Consider the following 24,642-nt stretch of genomic DNA (forward strand, 5'->3'; position numbering starts at 1 on the left):
CGCGCTTTCAGAAAAACTTTTTTGTGCAGGTTTTTGGGTGTAGCGCCGCGTACGAATTGGTAAGAAAGAAGATGACAGGAAAGAGGCGCTTAGCGCCTCTTTCCTGTCATCTTCTTTCTTACCAATTCGTACGCGGCGCTACACCCAAAAACCTGCAATGAAATACCAACTAGCCTGCATTGACACCCTTGTCCAGTATATTTTTTGTGCAATCTGCGGGAGAAGAGCCAATTGCTGTCAAGGCATTTTATCTTGATCACTACCCAAACTACACCGTGTTGTACGGGCACACTCAGTAACAACTAGTTCACTGTCTCTTCCCAACCCCCCCCCCCCCCCAATAAAAAACAATGGACGTGCAACAATGGCTAATGCTTTTTTTTTTCGTAGTTTTGGTCGTGCCCACTCAAGCGGGAGCTTCGCATCCATGCCTGTCGTCTGCTTTTTTCGTGCCATCTGTTTGGGAATCGGTAGAATTTCACTGGTGGAGCCGACCCATTCGTGTTTGCATGGTGGGTGGTTGTGGTTGAAGGAAAGGAATAAGGCACTATTTTCTGCAACCCTCACGGGAGCACGACTCAGCGCCTTTTGGGGGAGGGTAAGGAGGGAATAACAGGAAAGTCGAAGAAAAAGAGAAGTGATCGGACAGAGACAGGAGCGTCGAAGAGAAGACAGGACAGATGGAGATCGTCACAGGAGTTCGAGGGACGGGACCACGATGCAGCTAGAGGCACGGTACACGTCGGTGACGAGGCGGCGAAGGCCCCGCCGATGAGAGGCGCACGGCATAGCGGTCGAGGCAACCGTCACAGGGCGCCGACGGCGAGAGGCACGAGGACTAGTCCGTAAGGCATCGCGGGCGGCACGTCTGTTCTCCACGAAATCCAGCGAGCAACTCCCTGTTTGCATGGCCATTGTGACAGTTGAAGATGCAGCAGTAGTTCCCTCCTTTCTGTCGGGGTGACATCGACGAACGAGGGGAGTTTCACGTGCAGCGCGCGCTTCGCAAATGCGTGGGAACGAAAGGAAGCGGAGGGGTCGTACCACTCCGCAGTTGTACGCTTTTGCCGGCAGGGGAAGGGCAAGCGCTGGCATCGGCGGGCAAACTTGACCGGTTCTCCCCTATACTGCGTGTTTGACTAGGTGACAACTCAAGTGCGCCGCGCATCGTCGTGCATGGCCGCGAGAGCATCGCGGAGACGTTGAGTGCGCGTTGCTTGCAAAATGCTTGTTTTCGCCGCATTGTACGAAGAGGCTAGTCGCCACACACGTGCACGGTCCGGAGTGAAGCAAGCACGAAGAACGTACAAACGCGCGCATACGGCATACAGCAAGCGGCCCGGCAGTGACTCCGCGAGCCGAGTAGGCGACGCGCTGCACGCAACTAGCCAGGGATGATCGGCTCCACGTCGCGGTATCGCGCTTCGGTGAAATGGTGTCAGCTCATTGCAAAGGCGGTTAATTCACTCGTGAGCACGCAGCGGGCGTCGCTTCACGACGCGAAATGGCTTAGCTTGTCACCGAAGGGGTTGTTAGCACTTTAATAAAAGTGCAAAGAAAAAAATCGCCAGGCCTGCGCTGAAACCGCAGCACAGTCGCAGCGAAAGCTGGAAGAGCGGCGTTTCTAGAGCCCGTTGTAAGCTCTCTTGGGGCTACAATACAAGTACACTAGAAAGGTACCCACTACCCCATAAATCACAATTTTTGTGAAGTTGGGAAGCACCTACTAAGCCATTAGAGAGTTTGAGAATTGGGGACAAAAGACGCTGGGCCCCCAGGCTGCGTTGGGCAGGCTGCTCTTGCGTTCGGTTGATCAGCAGAGTTTGAGAATTGGGCCAACGCAGGCTGCGTTGGGTCAAGCGCATGGAGCGCCACGCGTGACGAAATTTAAAATCATGCGAGACGCGGGCCATACTGCGCCGTGGCCCGCGCTGCGTCTGTGTCTTCTCACTGGTGACCCAAGACGCCTTGGGGCCCCACGCTAGTTTTCAATTTTTATGTCTCGGGTCAACGCGAGTGCAAGAGCCCAAGAGGGGCTTGGGTTCTGCGCATGCGCCCTGGCGGCTCGCAAGCTTCTTGGTTCCCCAAGCTCCTTGGGGCCCCAATTCTCAAACTCTCTATTATTCGTCATTCTGCGCGGAAGCGAGGCACCTGCTACACGTCTGTAAGGCATTATGTGCACTTTGCTGATGCGACGACTGATCACGATGAAGAATTATGGCTCAGCCCTTTGTAATGGGTTGGAAGCTTTAAACGGCCCACCAGTTATGACGCCCGGTCGCTATTTCCCTCTCCCGTCATGCTGTATAACATACGTTGACGTGGGAGAAAGACGGGGGGGGGGGGGGGGCGAAGAACATTACTGAGACCCCGAGGAAATGGATCATGCGCCTATGGGCTTCCTTGGCAACAAATACAAGTGCACTTACGAGGAACCCACTACGCTATAAATCATTGTAATTTTACTGAGACCTCGAGGAAATGGATCATGCGCTTATGGGCTTCCTTGGCAACCAATACAAGTGCACTTGCGAGGAACCCACTACGCTATAAATCATTGTAATTTTTGAGAAGTAGGGCAGCAGGCACTGTGTCATTTTTCGTCATTCTACAGAGAGCCGTGGTACCTGCTAAACGCATGTAAGGCATTATATAATGCACACTTTGTTGATGCTGTGCCTGATGACGATGAAGAATTATGGCGCAGTCCTTTGTAATGGGTTGGAAGCATTCAACAACCTACTCGTTGCGCAATTCGCATTGTGTGACGCCTGGTTACAGAATTCGCGTTGTGCGACGCTTGGTGCTTATTTTACTCTTCTACCACGCTATATTGCATATGCTAATGTGGTTCCTTCCCGACATGAAGCCTGTATAGGACCTTTTTGCAAAGCAGTTTCAAGCACCGGCATGGCTCAGAGGTTGAATACTGGGCTCCCACGCAGAGGGCCCAGGTTCGAACCTCGTTCCATCCTATGTATGTAATCTGTCTAGCCGCATATATCTGGGTGCTTGCACGGTCTTCTCCTTAACATTGTGTGTACCAAAATTGGCATAGGAGGGCATGGGTGTATGCCAAACAAGGTTCACAGGTCATGACATGAATAACCTGATTTGGCTGTCACACGTCATGAAACCCTTTCCACCAGTCACCTGTGGCACATACTCGCGTACCCCAGGCCTTGGTATGTGGGTACGCTGCAGGTGACACACAGCCTGTATCGATCCACACTTAGAAATCTTAACCCAACAACGTGAAAGAATGCCATGTTGCCCAAAATGTGATGCCTGTGTTGGCAGAGCAAACTGCGTGAGAAATCTCGATGGAAGCAAAGGATAGAAGTCATGGCTCAAGCAAGAATCGAACCCAGGCATTCTGCACGACAGTCAAATATTCTACCACAGTGCCACACCAGTGCTTTTGACTGCCTAGAAAAATGACACTATACAAGCGGGCTGTCGGGACAGGGCCTATTGTGGTTGTAGTGTTGGCTATCTGCTTTCATGAAATAAACATTACTTATGCACACCTGTAACTTCGCATGTTATAGTCGAGCGTTGCTCGAATACGCCTGCTGTCAAGACGTTTATTACCGGGCACTCAGCGACGGCGCACGGCAGAGACAGTCAAAGCGGGGCCGACTCTCTGCACGAGGGGCGTGCTCTCAGAGAAGAGGACGACCCACTGGAAGGCGCTCGAGAGGACGACCCATTACCGAGTAGGAACGCTTCGCTACAATTACCCCGGCTACGAAAAGGGAGCCGCCTGGCGACCTAGCAACTTGTCACTATGAGCGGGCCATGGTAGGGCTTCAGGCGCGCCACGTTGACAATGTCGCGCCCTCGACGGCGCATGTCCGAAGATGGGTCGATGGGTCCGATCAGGTAGTTGACCGGGGATGTGCGTTCGACGACACGGTAGGGGCCTTCGTATTTGGGCAGTAGTTTGGACGAGAGGCCAGGTGCAGTGGTAGGGACCGAGAGCCATACGAGCGCTCCAGGAAGGAACGTTGGTGCAGAACTGGTGGTGTCACCGCGAATGCTTTTCTGCCGCTCTTGGCTATGCGTAGTAAATGTCTTGGAGAGCTCGCGACACTCCTCAGCAAGTCTGGCTGCGCCAGAAATAGGCGCACATTCAGATCGATCCGGCTTGTAGGGAAGGATTGTGTCGATGGTGTGCGACGGGTGCCTGCCATACAATAAGAAAAATGGTGAGGAACCAGTAGTGCTCTGAGGAGCGGTATTGTAGGCGTACGTGACGAAGGGCAGAATGACATCCCAATTCGTGTGGTAGGCGGCGACGTACATCGAGAGCATGTCACCTAGCGTGCGGTTGAAGCGTTCGGTGAGGCCATTCGTCTGCGGGTGGTAAGCAGTAGTTTTGCGGTGAACAACGTTGCACTCTTTGAGAATGGCTTCGACGACTTCCGACAAGAAGACACGGCCTCGATCACTGAGCAGCTCCTGGGGTGGACCGTGACGCAGCATGAATCGGTGGAGCAGGAAGGATGCCACATCGCTCGCTGTAGCCGCAGGGAGGGCAGCAGTTTCAGCGTATCGCGTGAGGTGGTCTACAGAGACGATGGCCCAGCGGTTACCAGCGGACGTCAGGGTAAGTGGCCCATATAAATCGATGCCAACGCGCCCAAACGGTCGGTCAGGGCAAGGTAGAGGTTGCAGACCTGCTGGCGACAGGTGCGTTGAAGTTTTGCGGCGCTGACAATCGATGCAGGAGCGAACGAACTTCTCCACGTAGCGGTACATCCCTCGCCAAAAGTAACGTTGGCGAATGCGGTGGTAGGTTTTCGATACCCCAGAGTGTGCACACTGCGGATCAGAGTGGAACGACTCGCATATGTCATAACGCAGACTGCGGGGTATTACTAGTAGCCACTGGCGGCCGTCGCCGTTGTAATTGCGTCGGTGGAGCAGGTCGTCGCGAACGGCGAAATGGTGGGCTTGACGACGCAACAAGCGTGAGGATGGTGTGGCCGATGGATCAGTCAGCAAGTGTATCAGTGAGGCAATCTATTGATCCTTGCGCTGCTCGGCAGCGATGGTGTGAATATCGATGGAAGAAACGACAGCTGAGTTGTGGGCATTGTCGTCAGGCAAGGGAGAGCGCGACAGGGCGTCGGCGTCAGCATGCTGACGTCCGTTGCGGTACAGCACGCGGATGTCGTAGTCTTGCAGGCGAAGTGCCCAACGGGCAAGACGGCCTGAGGGATCCTTCAATGACGACAACCAGCACAGTGCATGATGGTCGGTGACGACATCAAATGGGCGACCATACAAATAAGGTCGGAACTTTGTAAGGGCCCAAATGATTGCCAGGCATTCTTTCTCCGTGACGGTGTAGTTGGTCTCGGCTTTATCAGCGTACGACTTGCATATGCGACGACATATTCCGGGAACCCAGGTTTGCGCTGCGCAAGGACAGCACCGAGGCCAACACCGCTGGCGTCCGTGTGTACCTCTGTAGGGGCCGTAGGGTCGTAGTGGCGTAGAATGGGAGGAGACGTCAACAAACGACGGAGCTTTGCGAAAGCGTCGTCGCCCTCTGACGACCACGAATTGAGGGGCCCGTTACTTCCAAAGAGCTTCGTCAGCGGTGATATGATAGTCGCGAAGTTTCGGATGAAGGGCCGAAAGTAGGAGCATAGTCCTACGAAACTGCGCAGTTCTTTGACGGACGTAGGTTTGGGGAACTCTGTCACGGCCCGAAGCTTGGCTGGATCTGGGAGGATGCCGTCCTTGGACACCACGTATCCTAGTATCGTCAGCTGCCGTGCTGCATATCGGCACCTCTTGAGATTCAGTTGTAGCCCGGCGTCGCTCAAGCGCGTCAAAACCTGCCGCAGGCGTTGAAGGTGTGTTGAGAAGTCCGGGGCGAAAACGACGACGTCGAGGTAGCATAGGCACGTGTGCCATTTCAAGTTGCGCAGAACGGTATCCATCATGCGCTCAAAGGTCGCGGGCGCATTGCACAGCCCAAACGGCATGACGTTGAATTCGTACAAGCCGTCGGGTGTGACAAACGCTGTCTTCGGTCGAGCGTTATCAGCCATGGGGACTTGCCAGTACCCTGAGCGCAAATCGAGCGATGAAAAGAACTCTGCTCCTTGCAGGCTGTCAATGGCATCGTCTATTCGAGGTAGGGGATAAACGTCCTTACGGGTGATCTTATTGAGTCGTCGGTAGTCCACACAGAACCGCACAGAGCCATCCTTCTTCGCAACGAGAACGACAGGAGACGCCCACGGGCTGTTTGAGGGTCGAATAACATCGCGGCGAAGCATGTCTTCGACTTGCTCGGTAATTACACGACGCTCTGTTGGCGACACGCGATATGGACATTGCCGCAGTGGTGGTTGGGCGCCAGTGTCGATGCGATGCGTGACAGCAGACGTGCGGCCGAGAGAAGTTTGCGCTACATCGAACGAAGAACGAAATTCTTCCAACAGGCATAGAAGCTGGGAACGCTCGACCGACGTAAGGTGTTCAGCAATCGAGGAACCAAATAAATCAGCGGGTGACGAATCAGATGTGGAAACAGCACTGAGCGAATAGGAGCTGGCGCAGTGCGTGTCACCCGGTGCGTCCATAGCCTGTGCGTCTTCGAGGGCTTCAGCTCTGCCGAGACATTCCCCTCGCACCAACCTAACAATGTACGGGGATGGGTTCGTAACAAAAATATCGGTGTCGCCCTGAATGACTTGCACGGTCGCAAATGGCACCAACAAGCCTTTTCTAGTGAAGACGCGGTCAGATGGAGAGAGGAGTGCAACGGCGTCGGCGAGACCGGTGCAGCAGACTGACACAGCCGTTGACGAGTTTGCAGGAAGTGTGGTGTCGTCTTTGACGAGTACCTTGGTCGCAGCCGGTGGACTGTCCGCCGGCGTCAAATCTGAGAATGGTGAGAGCTCTATTTCGGCTGGTGCGCAACGAATTAGGGCGGCGTGACGGGTGAGATAATCCCATCCCAGGATGACGTCGTGAGAGCATGAGGAAATTATGATGAATTCGACGGCGTACAGTGCGTCCTGAATCATGACACGGGCTGTGCACACCGCTGTCGGGTGAATACTGTGAGCGCTGGCTGTACGGAGGGAGAGCCCGGAAAGTGGCGTCCTCACTTTTCGTAGTAGTCGGCTAAATTTAGCGTCCATAACGGAAACGGCAGCTCCAGTGTCTACAAGGGCCGATGTACGCACACCATCTACAAACACGTCTACTACGTTTCATGGGCTTTGCTGAGGGCTTTGGCTGTTCGATAGCGTCGCAGCCCTTGCCTCTTGGACTGCGACGACTAGTTTTCCTGGTCTCGTGCGACCGGACGAGGCCGCATCGGTGACAGTGAGCGGCGTCGTGGGGACGGTGAACGACGGGTAGATGGACCTGGGCGTGACGTCGGTGACATAGGCGGCAGCGGGTCATAATACGGGCGGCTGGACTGGTTGGTGAGGGCTGATCCGACTCGAGGCGGCTGCACGCGGTTGCAATAGCGGGCGACGTGACCGGCGCAACCGCACCCAAAGCAGATCGGGCGGTTGTCGGAAGTGCGCCATCGGTTTGCCGGACTAGGTCCCATCCACGTGGCAGGACGCGAGGGACGGGGCGGCTGCTGATATGACGACTGCATGGTGGGCTGCAGTCGGGGCGTATGGATGATGTCGGCGTACGCAGCCGGCACACTCGCTTCGAAGGCCTGAGGCCTGGCGACGGCTCCAGCGTATGTTAGCGGGGGCACCACAGGGAGCGCTGGGGGCGGCCTGGCTGCAACTTGTGCGTAACTGAGCGGCGCAGACGCCGGAGGGGTCTGGTGGTATTCTGGCATAACCTCCGCGATTTCCTGCTCAATAGCCCGGCGTAGGGGAGGCAGCAGTGTGGTCGACGACTGTACAACATCCTGCCGGTGAGAGAAGGCCAGTAAGGAGAACTGGCGGGCAATTTCCTCCCGCACGAATGACTTGATTTCGGCGAGTAAGACGGAGTGGTCCGACACGGCCGACAAGCCAGCGAGATCGGCGTCGCGTGATGGAGGTCGACGCGTCATAAGCCGCTGCCGGCGTAGCTCCTCGTAGCTTTAGCACAGCGTGATGATCTCTGCCACAGTGCGAGGGTTTTTGGCGAGTAGCATGGTGAAGGCATCGTCGTCGATGCCTTTCATGACGTTCCGGATCTTGTCGGCTTCAGACATGGTTGCGTTGGCTTTCTTGCACAAGTCGAGCACGTCTTCAATGTAGCTCGTGAAAGACTCGCCGGACTGCTGGGCTCGTTCACGTAAACGCTGTTCGGCTTGCAGCTTGCGAACGGCAGGGCGGCCAAACACCTCGATGATGGCGGTCTTGAAAGCCGACCACGTAGCGAAATCGGATGCGTGGTTGTTGTACCATAGACTTGCCACACCCGCGAGGTAGAAAACGAGGTTGCTCAGTTTGCCTGCCTCGTCCCATTTATTGGGGACGCTCACACGCTCGTAGATCGCGAGCCAGTCCTCGACGTCGGTGCCATCCGCGCCGGTGAAGATAGGAGGGTCGCGGATGCGAGGAACACCCGGACATGGCGTCGGTGCAAGAGGAGGTGTTTGCTGGGCGGCGTCTTGAGTCACGGTAGCAGGCACGGTACGGGATCGAAGCTCCAAGGGCATCGAATGCGGACCGTAGTTGTTTAAAGGGCACAGCACTGTCCACCAAATTGTCAAGACGTTTATTACCGGGCACTCAGCGACGGCGCACAGCAGCGACAGTCAAAGCGGGGCCGACTCTCTGCACGAGGGGCGTGCTCTCAGAGAAGAGAACGACCCACTGGAAGGCGCTCGAGAGGACGACCCATTACTGAGTAGGAACGCTTCGCTGCACTGCTTGAATACCCTAATATGTTTTTTCCATGCCAGTGCGACTGCAAGGACTTTGCAGGAAGGCCAATGTTGGAAAAGAAAATATCGCTTGTTCCACAAAACATAGCGAGGAATTTGTGGAGTGTGTTAAAAACATGATTTATTCGATTACGTTGTCATGCGCTCATGTGTACATCACCACGAATGGCCGTTGTGTCAACGGAAGGTTGATCACAAAAGTAATTTCCGGGCATCTTGCTATTCACTGTCAAACGTGTGGCTGTTTTCCGATGTTTGATAAAACGAGCATTCTCAACTAGGCAAAATGTAGATTGACAAGGGAAATCATTGAAGTTTGTGAAATAGATAAAATTAATAAGTGTGTTAGTGTGCTATCCTCGTCACTGTCCAACAAGGAAATGAGATTTATCGATCCGTCACCCTGTATAGGTTGCAATGGACTCTTATTGCGGCAACAAACATGCGTTTGGATCCTTGTTTGGCATAGTTCTTGTTTTGTTTTCACCTGCTTGCGTATGTGTATAGTATATGCGTCACGTGCACATGAAAATAAACATTACCAGTTGAAAGTCAGCGCTGTGTGTGTGTGTGTGCGTGTTCTCCTCTGTCCGCGTCCATTTGCGCTGTTCAAACTTATTATTACACCGACAATCTCTACTCATGATATGAACGTAATTGCACTGTAGCATGCACTTCGTTGCGATAAAACTAACGTGTCTGCTGTAACGTGAGTGCCGACGTTACGTTGGACCATCAGGTACCCTTTACTGCCTGTGTAGTCGATGTGCTTGGCAAGCCCACAATATGTGCATGACTACTCAATTCACGCAAAAACATCGATCCATCTCGTACACTGTAAAAAATTTTTCTTTAAAAAAACAGAAATTGTCTGGCAGCTGGCCTGCCAGAAAATTTCTGTTCTCTTTCTGCTTTCTGTTTTTACGTTTTTGTAATTTTACATGTCTCTTCTGTTCCTGCTAACAGAAAATTTCTGTAATTTACATGGTTTTTTCTGTTTTCAGTAACAGAAAATATCTGTAATGATACATGTTTTTTTTTGTTCTCATTAACAGTAAATTTCTGTAATTTCGAATAGTTCTTTCTGTTTTCAGCAACAAAACTTTTGTACCTTGACATGGTTTTTTCGGTTCTCACTAACAGAGAATTTCTGTAATTTTACTACACTATTGGTTTCTTAGTACAGAAATCTTCTGTGACTTCACAAGTTTTTTTTTTCATTGGTTCAGTACAGGAAGTTTCTGTAATTAAAATGAGCTTTCTGCTTTAAGTAACAAGAAATTTTTGAAATTGCATTTCTTTCTCATCGCAGCAACGTCAGTTGACAAATATTCTGCAGTTTGACAGGTTATGCAAACCTAAAAGGTATGCGGTGCAAGAACAGAAAATCTCACAAACAGAAAGCACCACAATTTTTTGCATCTGCATTGTCCCCTTTATAGCACGCATCATCTCTCACAAATTCGTTAATTCAGGACACCATAGAGTGAAATGCAAACAAGTTTATTGACATGAAATGTAGAAGTTCAGGCAGTTGCTAACATGTGCATCTTGAACTACGAGAGATGCCCACACTATCACAAGCGGTCACTATGCGTTAATCGAAGGTCGCAAGTTCGGTCCCTGCCAGCGGCATGTTATCTTTTCGTCGACTTTGCTTTCTTCACATTTGCTTCGTAATGACTACAAATAACATCCCCTGTAGCTGTCTTGGCTTTCTTGCCTGTTGTAATTAATGTTGTGGCTAACAAAGAAAAACAAGCCATTACAATTCTCGTTTCGTTCACTATGCCCACAGTATCACAAGGGGTCCAGATTAAGGAATCTCCCGGGGATATTGTTCGAGTTGGCAGGCACAGATGTTTAAAAGTCAAGTCCTTGAGGAAGCGAATCAATGACGCCACTTTCGGGTTCATGTGCTGTTTCCGACGTGTATGCTCAGTCTTTGTGCCCTTTCCAGGACTGACAGTGGCAATTGACCTAAAAAAAAAAAGAGGCAATTCTGTTTAGCAGTCCAGAAGTACCTAAATATTTTTTTTTAGATACAGTGTAACCAAAAAGGCACCCACTTGTTCTTCATTAAGAATAGGCTTTTCTGCATGCATCCATCTCTACTTAAATTACCTTCACTTTAAATACAATATTGCCACATAAGTCTACAATGAAACTCCTAACCTATCTAACACTAAAATTAGAATTTGAACCTTCTAATGTCTAAGTACTGACAGCCAGTACGTTTGTGGATACTCGCAAGCAGTATACCATAAAACAGGTAGCTTCTCATTGAAGGGATAATGGTTTAGTTTTAGTAAGTTTGTTCCAAAACGCTTTCGTTTCCTTTTAACTAAATGAAGCCATCTCAATAAATAAAGGTATTGTATGTGAGCAATATACCGTACATTTTTTTTTCAATGTTACCGAAAGCTAGAGTTATTGACCAAAGTATTGTGCCCAAGATTTAGTTTCAGTCTCACCTATGAGTGAACTCCAGGGTAAGGCTTGCCTCTTTTGGGTAGGCAACGTTGACGCAAAGTGTGCCAGGAATAATATCTTGAACGCCTCTCTAGGACTGCATGCTTGCATGACAGGAACGTTGTCAATGCAAACTGTGAAGTACTTCGCTGTCAGGAAACCAGCACCTGCAAGTTAAAAATTTGGGTTCAAAATTTACTCACATTTAGAAGGGGAGAATAGCATACCTTTCGCGAATATGAAAGGCCAACTTGGCATTTCCTGAAGGTCATCATCCCAGATGGTATCCTTGAATAAAGAAACGAGCATTGATCGAATAAGTAGGCACGAGGCAAAATAGAATTTGTTAACTTGTTAATAACAGGAAACAACGCAGGCAAACGGGACAAGAAAGGCTGACATGACTTTCTTGTGCCGTTTGCCCGCGCTGTTTTCTGTTATGAAGCCAAGCCAAAAAGCTCAATCTCATACCCTTTTAAACAATTTGTCAAAAATGGATGACATATTTTAACACAGCGTACTCTCAAACACTTTGATCGCCCCAGCGATGCTTAACAAAAAGCACAATGCAAGAAAGAAGATAAAAAAATCAACAAGCGATTTTCAAGCTGCATTAGCACCGAATCTCTTGCCCTAAGTGGAAGTGAAATAGCGCATTTTGAAAGAGCTGGTCTGCACCTGCGATGGTTCGCACTATTTTCGGTGTACAATCGAGCCCGGATATATCGAACTCGATGGAGATTGTGAAATAATTCCATAGATAAATAATTCGATATTCGAAATTCGATAATAATTCGATATTCGAAAGCAGCAACGTCAATAGGCACACGGCGGTGATAAATGATTTGATGAGCAAAAAGCCGATCAGGTCAGCGGGGCTCAACTGGCAGCACACGTGAAATGCGCAAGAAGGAAGAAGTGCTGAATAAAAAAAAATGTTGCAGTGGCTTAGCTCGGCTATGCCAGGATAACGTAGCGTTAGCAAAGGTTCAGCTAATTATTCTTAGCTTTCCTATTTGTCTAGGATTAACTTGGTTATCATGCTTACTGCTGCTCCAATGACACACACACGGTATACGTATTATGTGGCACATGTATATTTATTTTGCCAGGCAACTACTTCGCGATCCGATGAGTTGAGCTTCACCGTTCTTCTGCGCCGTTGAGCAGCATTTGCGCTCTCCTTCTCCATGGCTATACCACACTGGCAAACGCCAGTCAGAGGTGCTACCAAGCGGCTCCAGCGCAGTGTCAGACGGCGACTGCACAGCGAAGGTGAATAGCTGCGCGCGCGCCGGCGCCAATACGTCTGCCACGGCTACGACGTCACTCCTCTGGAAAGCGCAGACCGGCGGCGGCGGAGTGCGCGGGAGGTGCCGGCTCCTGTGCGTGAAATCACTGATCCTCGCATGCGCAGCACGGCTCTTGAGGAGCCACGCGAAACTGGCTCGGCTAGGCCAGTGGAGCTAACGCTACAAAAGGCCAGTTTGGTGCAGAGAAAGACATACCCTCTAGTCATAAGTAAGCGCTGTAGTCACATTAAAAAAACAGCACCAAATCACGGCGCCGATACCTTCGGGGGACCGCAAATTCATCAAAAGCCGCCACTTCTTCAAGGCACCCACCCTCCCCCCACGCCAGAGAACGCGTGCAAGAACAGCCAGCGTGTTTCTAACAAGTAAGCGTTTGCACCACATTCAAGAGCCAGCGTCAAATCACGGCGCCGATACCTCCGACGGAGCGAAAATTCTTCAAAAGGTGCCACTTCTTCAAAGCACCCACGCTCCCCCCACGCCAGCGAAACGCGTGCAAGAACAGCCAGCGTGTTTCGAACAAGTAAGCGCTTACACCACCTTCAAAATGCAGCGTCAAATCACGGCGCCGATACCTTCGACGGAGCGCGCATTCATTAAAGGCCGCCACTTCAAAGCACCCACCCTCCCCCCACGCCAGCGAAACGCGTGCAAGAACAGCCAGCGTGTTTCGATCAAGTAAGCGCTTACACCACATTCAAAATCCAGCGTCAAATCACGGCGCCGATACCTTCGACGGAGCGCGCATTCATCAAAGGCCGCCACTTCAAAGCACCCACCCTCCCCCCACGCCAGCGAAACGCGTCCAAGAACAGCCAGCGTGTTTCGAACAAGTAAGCGCTTACACCACATTCGAAATCCAGCGTCAAATCACGGCGCCGATACCTTCGACGGAGCGCGCATTCATCAAAGGCCGCCACTTCTTCAAGGCACCCACCCTTCCCCCACACGGGAGAAACGCGCACAGGAACAGCCAGCGGGCTTCGAACAAAGCGGTTGCGCATAGCCTCGAAAGTTCGAGAACCTGAGGCCTGACGCCGTCTCAAACGACACTGCTTTCACCGGCGCGTCTGCCAGCGACACCGAAGTGGCTCAACATCTTTACCGAGCCGCTGCTGTACTATGAACAGATGAGTCATGTCCAACTCTCCCGAACCCAGGCGCGAACCAATAAGTGCGCAGAGGCGTGTGGGTCGGCGAGTCAACGAAGGAGCCAGTGAGCCAGAAGTGAGGAAAGACACTGTATCAGACTGTGGCACTGAAAATGACTTATCTGTCGCCACGCATACATATCTTGTAGTAACGCAAAGTTCAAAAAAAAAAAAAAGGAAAGGAAACAGAGAACGGGAAGGAACTAAAGACAGGCGCTACACTCTCTACGCTACGCGTGCGCGGACTTCCTGCACGTGTGGTGCAGTGCACTTTGAGGCCTTGGGCGTGGCGTCGCGTTCGATATATCGAATGTGCAGTGAAGAGGAGCACTATATGTGCGTGAACTAGTCCAACATATTTGCATAGGATTTTACAACTGTTTGACAGGCGCAACAATTCGTGTGGTTCGATATATGCGTGTTCGACTGCATTTTTTCGATAAGTGCTGTTCATGTAGAGGAGGGCACAGAATCGTTGCGGTAATATGAAGCGGGTTGAGGCGTTGCGTTGCGTCACTTTTTTAAATGATTATATTATCGAACATAATCTCGAACGATACAATTCAATAGGCAGACATTACCGCTCCGGTGTCAAAGACCCTCTATAGTTCGACGTAACGTCGACGCGTGCGCAAGCTCGGCACAGCGAGGCTACGCTATTCAAACGTACAGCACAAAGGCCGGCGCTACCGGCGCGTCCGGCGTCCGTCGGCGCGCCACGCCTCTGCTTCAGCCGGCGCGAGATGCGACATGCTGCATTCCGCGCTGGCGACGTTACCCAAAGAACACCGTACCCAAAGACCCCGACTTCATGGTGTCTGCGTTTCTTCGTTCGTGACGAAGGGACGCCGGGCGTGCTCAACTGCGCATGCGTCAAGTCGACGTAGTGCTCGGTTTTCGCGTCAACGTAACGTGACGAACCAACGAACGTGGCGTCGCCAACTTCTGCTGACGCTGGTTGACGCGAACGCTGCGCTGGACTATAAAGGGCCGTTTATAACGAGGCTGGCAAAGCAGAACAAAAAATCACGCATCATAGCAATCTATAAGGACGCACGCGATCCGCATAAATGGGACTCATTCCGCCAACGCCACATGACACGAACACAATCTTGGATGACAGCATTAGCGGAGCACCTGCTTCGGTGCGCCTAAACTAGCTCCTTCCAGATAAGACAACGGACGGACACATTGCAGTGTGACGCAATCTCGCGCACTCAACGCCTGAACTGGGCGTGCACGATAGTACGCTCTGCGCGGTAACAACGAAGCACACTGCGCAGACGGCGGCAGCCGTTTGGCACATTTCAAATCGCAGTACTGCTCTGCTTACACCTTCCGCCGCACGGCTAAGAGCAGCAGCACAGCTAAATACGATGTGCACTTGCAACCAACGTTTCTAGAACCATTGGTTCAAAAAACATTGCTAACTGTGTATGGCTACACGAGGCGTTGTCATCGAGCGCTATAGCAACAACATAATCACGTAATAGCACTTCAGTAACACAGAATAGAGTTCAGTAATCACATAAAGCAGCAAGAGAACTCTCACTCACCTGTGGTGCGATCTTGTACGCATTCCAAATAAACACGGAGGCGTGGCGTTACATCCAGCCGCATGCGAATGGCCCATTTGAACCGCGACAGACGTCACCGCTCTGCATTGACCAATCGCGTGCGGTCACGTGCGGCTGGTTGTCATGCCACGCCTCCGTGTTTATTTTGTAACGCGTACAAGATCGCACCACTGATGGACGAACTGTAACAAAGCGCAGTGGTTCAATGGCAGCAGACCGTCGACGAGCAAACAACGAGGAGCATCAGTTTGGTCCAGTCCACAAAGAAGAAACTATAGGCCTACGCAGCATGAAATTTGAATCTGTGCATTGAAGCGCGCCGAAAGCAAGGACCGCAACATGTACAAATACGCATATTACTTAAACAAAATTATTTGCTACCGTTGGCTTGCTTCCTAAAATATAAGCAATTGATTGCTTAGTGCAGTCTATTTTTTATAGTTGTCTTTCAAGTACTAAGAGACACGTGATCAATCGTCTGTAAAGCGCCGACTTTAAAGACAGAAATTCTCTGTTTTTTTCAGGTACATATTTCTGTTAAGGGCAAATAACAGAAATTTTCTGTGTGACCACAGACATTTTCTGTAAAGATATCTGTACTTTTACACATATTTTTTACAGTGTAGCACACTGCTCAAAACTAGAAAACAGGCGCAGGTTGCTACTCGCTTTATGCTTCACTTGAGATGGGATGGCCAATTTTTTGTGGGGGTTGCTTGAAATTCATAAGCAGACTGTGTGCTTAAGGCCATTGAATATATTGCTAAGCACCTTTTTGAAGGTGACTGGTGCACAGGCCTTAGGGCCTGTGCACCAGTCATGAGTAGAACCTCGTTGATATGTTGCCGCTTATTACGATTTCCCGGCTCCTACGCTCGAAATCGCGAAAATTAAAAATAACCCAATACAGCTGTGTGTAATACGTTCCGGTTAATACGTTCCCGGAAAATACGATTATTCGGCAGCAACGTTCAACACTGCGGAAAACTGTGGTCGTATGATACGTTTTGTACTCAGAAACTCTCATTCAGGTGTGCAAAAAGGGCCCTCTCTTGTACTTGTGGAGCGCGAAGTAGCAGACAGCCGCCGCGTGGCGACGGCAGCTTCTCCGCCGTGCCTTTCCCCCCTCCACGCTTTCTCTGCTTTGCTCAAATGTCCCCTTCGCGTCTTGTCCGAATTGCTCGATCGCCGCTCTCTGTCAACCACACAACGACCCGAAGGCAGGCGGCGACGCTGGCCGTCAATATCTTCAAACGGCTTGGCGCGGAAACGCACAAGCCGCCGCCGCATCGCCACCGCTGCACAACACGGCGCGACCCGTAACCATAGCAACGCCGCCATTGTGCCTAGTCAATATGGCCGATAATTTCCCCCACACTTTTCTCCCGGAGCGCATTCGTTTTCGGGTTGCTCCGCCCGGCGCAATTCCAGTCGGCGTTCGTATTTCTTTGGCTCGGCAATACTGCCTACCAGCGGGTCGTCGGGAGCTGCCAGAAAAGATTTGTTCTGGAAGATATCTGGGAGGTTTCTGGTTACCAGACGCCAAAACGAGGCGATGTGCGCTCGCCGCCATCTTTGTGAGGACTCTACAGATCGCAGTGCGAGCGCTTGGGGACTTCACCTTCGGTTGCCATTACGCGTTGTCTTTACGCGGTGACATTACGCGGTGACCAGGCGTTATCTTTTAAAGCCCGTTTCGCCGTGTGAGATGGTGCGATTACGAGTGGCGGCGAACATACCAGCGCATGTCTCAAGTTAAGACAGAACGCAAACTGATCAGCGCAAGTCTGCGACGTTATATGAGATACCCGCGAGCAGCTGTCGCTTTTGGGGACGCTTATCACTTTCGCGAGATTTCGCATGTCGTGTTGTACCGCGATTGTTACGTGCACTGCGAAGAGTTGAGCTTGCTAAGCCTTTAGAGGGGCGGCAGTTTTCTTCACGGACGGGGCGAGTCACGCTTGATCTTGCGAATGTACGTGATCGTATCCCAAATGCGTATGCTCAAGAATATCACTTCTGCTCTTCGGCAAACCTAGTCCTATATTTCCAAGCGGCAATGCAGAAAGAACCGACGCTTACGCGGCGCGAAGTTTCGCCTGCTGACACGGCGGTAGCGTTTCTTTACGTTTACGCTGGTTGTCCCAGAGTTCGATTTTGCAATATTCGGGTTACACGTGACCACGACGTTATTTTCGGTCAGGACCGGAACTAGCTGGCTGACCTATGGCGGCCAGCAAGATGCCAGGAGTTCGAAAATCGAAGAGTCCCTCCATGTTTTTGAGAAATAAATGTTTTTTTGCCCTTGCGCCTCAATATGGGCATGTCAGCCTCAATTTTTACTGGATTCGGATCGTACGTTTTCCCTGATCGTACGTTTATTTTCCGCGTTTTTTTCGGAAACGTATCAACAAGGTTCTACTGTATTATTGAACTGATACAAACCATGCATGTAGTTCTGCCTTGATCGCCTTCCTCCATCGACATTTTTCAGGATCCTGACTACCGCCTAAAGATGAAAAGTATTCCACTACTTCTAAATAGTCAAAATCACCATTGATTTGACCAAAAAAAGATAGAAATCCTTTGTATTACTTGATTCAGTAGAAGACAGTCAGTGCAATGGTAAACTGAAAACTTGTTTTACTAACGCAGTTGTGAAAAGCAAGGGGCTTCGGGAAGGTTGATCAGTGTTGTGACAAAGCTTTTATCAGGGTACTTATTGAGGACAGGATGCTCCATAGATGATAAGACATGGTGCTGTGTGTTGTGTGCTAACATTGACGTTTTGTTTCACAGTGGATGTACAGTTGCGCTCAATATGACTTGCAACACGGGAGCACGTGGCCTCACGAGTTTAATGATTGCGCACGGCTTCCGCTTGCTTCATTTCTGTAACCTAATCATATTTGCTTATTTGGGAACATCCCCCAGTGAGAGAACAGCGTTTAGCTGTAGAAATTAGGGCTAGTGGAAGGAATGCGAAATCTTTAAACTCGTGAGGTCACATGCTCCCGTGTTGCAAGTCATATTGAGCGCGACTGTACATGCAGAAGACTGATAAATATCGTAGAATGAACAAAAGTTATGGGGTATTCTTTGTTGAGGTGTGAGTTCATTGTATGAAATGGCTGAAGGCTTCATTGCACTCATCATGGGTTGAAAGCATGGCAACTTTCTTGCCATACTTTCAGCTTTTCTGTTTCACAAAGCTTTACTGTTTTTGCGAAGAAACTGGCGCAACATGTGCTGCCAGTGGTATCACTTCTAAGATCCATTCGTTTCACCTGCACTTTGTGAACCAGTTCAAGATGGTGCTGCACTCCGACATTCGTTTCACGAGTTCAACATGGCGGCTTCGGCACGGCGGTATTCGTTTAGAAAAAGTGCAGCCGTCGTGCAAGGCTACTTCACGAATTCCCTGCACCTACTCTTGAGGTAGTGCCAAGTCCGTGCAGCACAAGATGGCTGGAACCGCAGCAGACAACCGAGCCGACTGCATTCGTGTCTATTTTAACGGCGTCCAACAAGTACATCAGTGAACGTTTTCCGGTAGTTGCAAATGCCAGGTAACGTAAGCGGCGCCAACTTTTACAAATCACAACCTCCACAACCCGCAAGACAGCCGGCCATAGAACACGTATTGCACGGCATCTGCACTCTCGCATTCGTTTCGGCATCTGTTTGCTGCTGCATTAGCCAAAACATTCCCTGCACGATAACGGCACCACCATGAACCAGTTAAGGTAGTGCAGGGTGAATCGAATGGACCTTATAAGAGCCCATTTACCAGCATGTTTCAATTTCTCTGCACAAACAAATGCTCTACTGTTTACGCTACCCTCTGGGATGTGTGTTGGCATCTACCAGAAACACAGCATAACACCAACAAGAAGCAGCTCGTAGTACAAGAAAAGGGAAAGCATAGTCAGTAAGCTCAGCTTGTCCATGGCGGTTTTACTGGAAATGCATGGACAAGCCTAGCTCGTTCATGGCACAGAAGTGCTTAAGAAGCTGATTGTCTACAAGGGGAGAGTTGAGCTCTGCATGTATGTTCTGGCACCAAGCTTGAGCATCCACTATGCACGAACCGCTGGCAGTGACACTGGCATGGGCGTTGTTCATTGCAGAAGTAATGTATAATAAGAGCCATAACGACACCACAAAGATTAAGAATGCAAAAAAAAAAACATTCTGAAATTTGGTACATTTTTCTAGAAATGATTTGGTTATTAAATGATTTTCTTAATACTCATGTAAGATTTTGTAAATAATTTATCGAGAGATTGGTAAACATTGTTCACCTATGGATTAGTTTCTCTAGTGTATACATGCTGTCTACACTAAAGATACCCGTAGGCCTCGGTTTCTATTTTTGTAGGTACAGTGTGGCATCTACTGCTATAGCTTTAAGCATTGCATGTTCATTAAACAGTAGTTGACTTATTGCAGCCTTGTATGTAAAAGCACTTTGTTATTTGTACTTCTGTTTACTTTATAAGGTTTCCTTCCATATGGCTGAATTTTAGAAGATGACTTCTGCTCTTTTTTATTATGCCTCCTCCACTTTGGAAATTGTAAGAACATTGTATGGGATTAGAATAGAAATACCTTTCTGAGGAATAAAGATGCCATTTGAGTGTCATCAAATAGTTATAATTCCTTATGTACAGCTTGTGTTTTTAAGTTTTCTAGCGACTTCTCACAATTCCTGGAGCATCCAAGTCTTTAAAAAGTTTAGATAGATCGTTACTTTAGTCAACACAATAAATAAAATTATTCGCTTATAAAACCCACATTCGTCTACTTTCGGAATATGCCTCCATCATTTGGGACACCTGGACCAAGGAAAATATTGACAAACTGAAAAACTTACCTGGTCGATTTTGGAACACTTATAACTGCAACGATGTTGCAAACGATTCAAATAAGTACACTTGTTTATCATGATAAGTTTGGCACTGAATTGAGTGCATACATAGAAATAGTCACTCGACGGCCCACATTGCCATATCTTTAAAAAAAACTAAAGGAATTTTTTTTCCCACCAAAGGCTGTAGCATATCTTACCACCATATCTATTCGCTATATTTTTATATTGCGCACTCCTGCTTAGGGCTTCATTCCGAAGTCAGCTGAAACCCTGTAAATAAATAAAATAAATAAATTGAAAACAAACGCCTGTCTTATAAAAGAGAAACAATGAGAGAAACTAAAGCGGTGTTCAGTTTATTCGTTTGGTACTGATATTTTCCTTTAACTTTTGTTTCAGTAGTGCGTAAATATATTGTTGGTTAATAGAAAACAAAAAAGATGGTTGATCCCTCCGTCATAGGAATCGGAAATTCGGAATAACATGAAAGTAAAGCGTGCCTTTGCAGCTGTAACTGAACGTTTACTGTATATTGATATAAGAGAGTTTGTACAATGTATATTCATGTCTGGCAGCTATAGCACCGTTTAACGTGGATGCACCCACTTTAATGATTGGTGGTACATCTCCATCCCCACTACTAACTTCCATGTTAAATGATTAAACAAACTCTTGTGGTAGCTGTAGTAGTTAACGGTGAAAGCGTAATCAGAGAACGAGGTGTGATAGCCAGAAGAGCGTTGCATATTGGACGCAGAACTTGGTCGCCATCCCGCGGCATGTTAAAATGTGATTGAACACCACGGCCGGACTAGAGGGAAACGCAAAGCGGGTCCTGCCGCCACGGTAGCCCGGCCGCGATTTTTCTCGGGGCGAGCGCGTGAGCGGGGAACGCGGTGTTACAGCCAGGTGAGGCAGGCGCGCGTCGCAGGGCTATTTTTGGTTTGGATTAGCGTAATGGTATGAGCGAGGCCGACGCTTTTACGACGCTTGGGCTAAGATCGCCACCTCGCGATGTGTTAAGGCATTGACAAAATAGAACTTCATTGAAGACGCGCCGAATGGGACGGACGTGTAACGCGTTGCAGGTGCTAATTGCGGAGGCCACAGTAATGACGAATGACTTTACTTTACCGCTCCCAGAGGGCAACACCACCCCGCCAACCGGGAAAGCGGTAGATATAAAAGGCGCGTTTGTAAAGCCTCTAGAGTCTGTGACCGTGGCGCAGTGAATAGCGTGCCCGGCCTCTGTTGTTGCGGACCGAGCGGTCGCGGGTTCGATGCCCGTTGACGGAGCTTTTTTCTTTGCCATCTTATTGTGTAAAATTTGTCTACGTCATTTCCGTGACGGAAATACGTCACTGATGTCTTGGTGGACCCCGGCATAAAACACTTTCGTGTTAAAAACGGCAGTATTGCGATTTGCCTAGATCATGACTTGTCAAACTGGGTTCCGTGGAACCCAGGGGTTTCGTGAAGGACATCTTAGGGTTCTGCGAGCATTAGCAACTAATTGTTAGGAACTAATTTAGTTATTTAGAGAAGTAAATTTGCATTTAACGAAGCCATCGCATGCCGCAGCCGCACATCGGGTGTCTGCGGGTAGTGAGAGACCCATGTGGTAGCAGCACTAAAGACGCGTCGCATAGTGCGCTACATGAAACTTGCACAATTTGCGGACCTGTGGTAACAGACGGCATGGAGCACTCGTAATTCATGCTCGTGAGCGTTCAAAGCAGTTCTAATGGCATTAATGGGCACATCGGCGCTTTATTCGTGGGTCATGGTGCGTCGGCGTTCACCTGGCACAGTTTTGCATCCACGGTGATTTGCCACTGCTCTATGTCAGTTTTGTAATTAAGACTCGCAATGAGTGCTTTGACACGCGTTAGAGGCTTTGCTTCGTGCCGGCTGTGGGATATGCACGAGCATTTAGGCTTGGTGTATCGGTCAACGGCCGTTTCGCTGTGCGACTGGCATGCCTCCTTTTTTGTTTTGTAAAAAATAAAACAGGCCTCTGTACGTACGGCGTTTTGTTTGCGTGAACACATTGCTTACAATGCGTGGCGCCTGAAGCACGCAGTGTATGGTTGGTGGGCACTTTACGCGACTTTACGGTGTGCGCCGCCGCCGTCGCCTGTTTTTGGCCACGCCGCTCGCGCCGCCGCCGAAGTCCCAAGAGAGATCATGCCACCGCCGTCGCCCGCCGTTAGTCTTTTCTTTTAATTCGAATGGAGAATTTGGAAATAAAATACAGCACTTCGCCGGAGGAACTCTTCTCGATGTGTCCATGTAATGAACTGTCCATTTTAGCGGCCGCTGAATAGCGGGAGCTCGGCGAGAAGCGTGCCCCCTGTTTCCGGTTCCTGTTCTGCAGTGCCATCATGACATCACGAAGCTTTCAAACACTCGACACAAATGATAGGGACGGAATGCGCTTCAATGCAACGAACGCAGCCCTCAGAGATCCGATTTTCGGTGCACATGTCTTTTGATCGTGTTAGCCATCGATTTAGGTGTAATGCGGCACAGCTGTAAGGTCGGTACGCATTCTCAAATATCTGAGACACATTCATATGCAAATTCAGACTGGAAAAGTTCCTCTTTCTGTGCATTTCGTCCACTCTCACGCTAGGAATGTGCTGGTGGCTTCTTGCGGCGACGTGGTCAAGAGCGAGGTGACATCACGGCTCACCGCTTTGTCGAGTCACGAATGCGCTCTGCCGAATTCGACTGTAAACATCTCCTTTGGATGAACGCATCGACAATAGCTCCCCAGAAGTTGTAGTGTCTTTTTCTTCTCCAGAAATATCACGAGTATGACCTGACCTTAACGCTACCGCGTCCTCCAGCCTTTAAGGGCGACGACCCAACTCGCTGGATAGCATATTCTTGGAGTCTTGGACCTAATACACCGTGCATAAATAAATAAAATAGATAAGTAATATATATATATCTCGGTGCGTTAGTGCACTTTTTCCTTTCATTCTTACTCGAGTAAATCGGTAAATAAATACAGAAGTAAAGAGAATGGCAAACTTAGAGTGTAGGTGAGCTAGGTAGGTGGTAGGTATTCATGTTAAGAAGACATGACGTGGAAACAGGGACATAAGAGAAAAGTCGAGAGAGTGAACAGCTATCTCTCACGTAGACCACTACTCGCACTTGATTGATAGGTGTCGCCTCTGACGTGGGAATGTGCAGGTAAATATTTGTGTCTACCTTCGGTTCCGCCACTGTGTGATTTTTCAGTTGTTAGCGGCGTTTCTCGTGTCTTGACTACTTTCCTGTGTCCGTGTTTGCACGCCCTGTTTTTATAAAGGGCCCCTGACAGCCTCTGAAAATACAACAAAAGACAAAAACAACGAGCGCATTATTCTCTTGGCGTTTCTTGTCTTTTGGTGCACTTCGTGATGCCAGAACAGATTCAAGTGACATCATCAGGGTACATACTCTCGACTGGTCCATATACAAATAACAGTTGTGAATTGTCTCCCATACTGCTTTGTTATGCAGCCACCCTCCCGCTCTTGCTTCTCTCGCACGACTATCGTGCGCGATTAACTGATTTCGCTCCATTTTGTGCGTTTGCGACCGCGCATGCAGAGATAACAGACTGTAGCCGACAAGCGCAAAATCATGATACGTTCAACGCTTAGTGCTGACATTGTACGCGTGCTTTATGAAAAAATAAGTGGCGAGGAGATGTCCCCTGTGAGAAGGGTATTGAAGGCGGGAACGAAACCAATGGAAAAAGCGCCGGATTAAATTATTCTTCTAACGGACGCACTCTTTACAGCGGAGACGATGCAGCTTTCCAGGAAAAAGGCGAGCCCGCTTCGACGGTTTTTTGTAAATCTTTTGTGGCGTTAGCAATTGTGTGGACACTCAGGACAGGTTTTCATCGTCGCCGTCATGTTCCGCATAAACTAAATCGATAACATCGCTCCGCGCATTGTATGTTCTACCCACGAGTTCTACGCACGAGCTCGCGAGCGTTGACAAGGAACATGGCTAAAGCAGAGATGAAACAAGCTTGCAAGCTCCGCTACACGGAATAACATCAACCCGCGTGCGAGGCCTGAAGAAAACGCCCCGCCCGTCATTTTCTGGGCGAAGGAGCAGGAAGGGATGTCTGGGGAGAGGGACTGCGTAACCCGAGCAGCAACTGTGAACTTTGACTATAAGGGCGCGGTCGAGAGCGCTGGCACGCGCGCTATTTCGGCAGACATCCCCCAGCGAACGGCTCGTATACCTTCTACGCTCTGTGAGCGCTGTGATCTCACTGCTTCGCGCTCGGACCACTGATACGACAAACTGACCGAAAACCGCTTCTCTCCGGGAGCGGCCGTATTGCCATACACCAGCGTTTTGTAGA

General features: G+C 49.6%; 2 protein-coding genes across 3 annotated transcripts in view; both read left to right on the forward strand.

The window, feature by feature from the left end:
- The window catches only part of LOC119390962 (poly(A) RNA polymerase GLD2), a 592,309-nt gene that overhangs the window by 87,007 nt on the left and 480,660 nt on the right, over positions 1 to 24,642 (forward strand). The gene's annotated exons all lie outside the window — the stretch shown is intronic.
- Positions 1 to 24,642, forward strand: part of LOC119390961 (F-box/LRR-repeat protein 12) — a 61,006-nt gene that overhangs the window by 34,234 nt on the left and 2,130 nt on the right. The gene's annotated exons all lie outside the window — the stretch shown is intronic.

The sequence above is a fragment of the Rhipicephalus sanguineus genome, chromosome 4 (genome assembly GCF_013339695.2).
Source record: "Rhipicephalus sanguineus isolate Rsan-2018 chromosome 4, BIME_Rsan_1.4, whole genome shotgun sequence".
Lineage (NCBI taxonomy): Eukaryota > Metazoa > Arthropoda > Arachnida > Ixodida > Ixodidae > Rhipicephalus > Rhipicephalus sanguineus.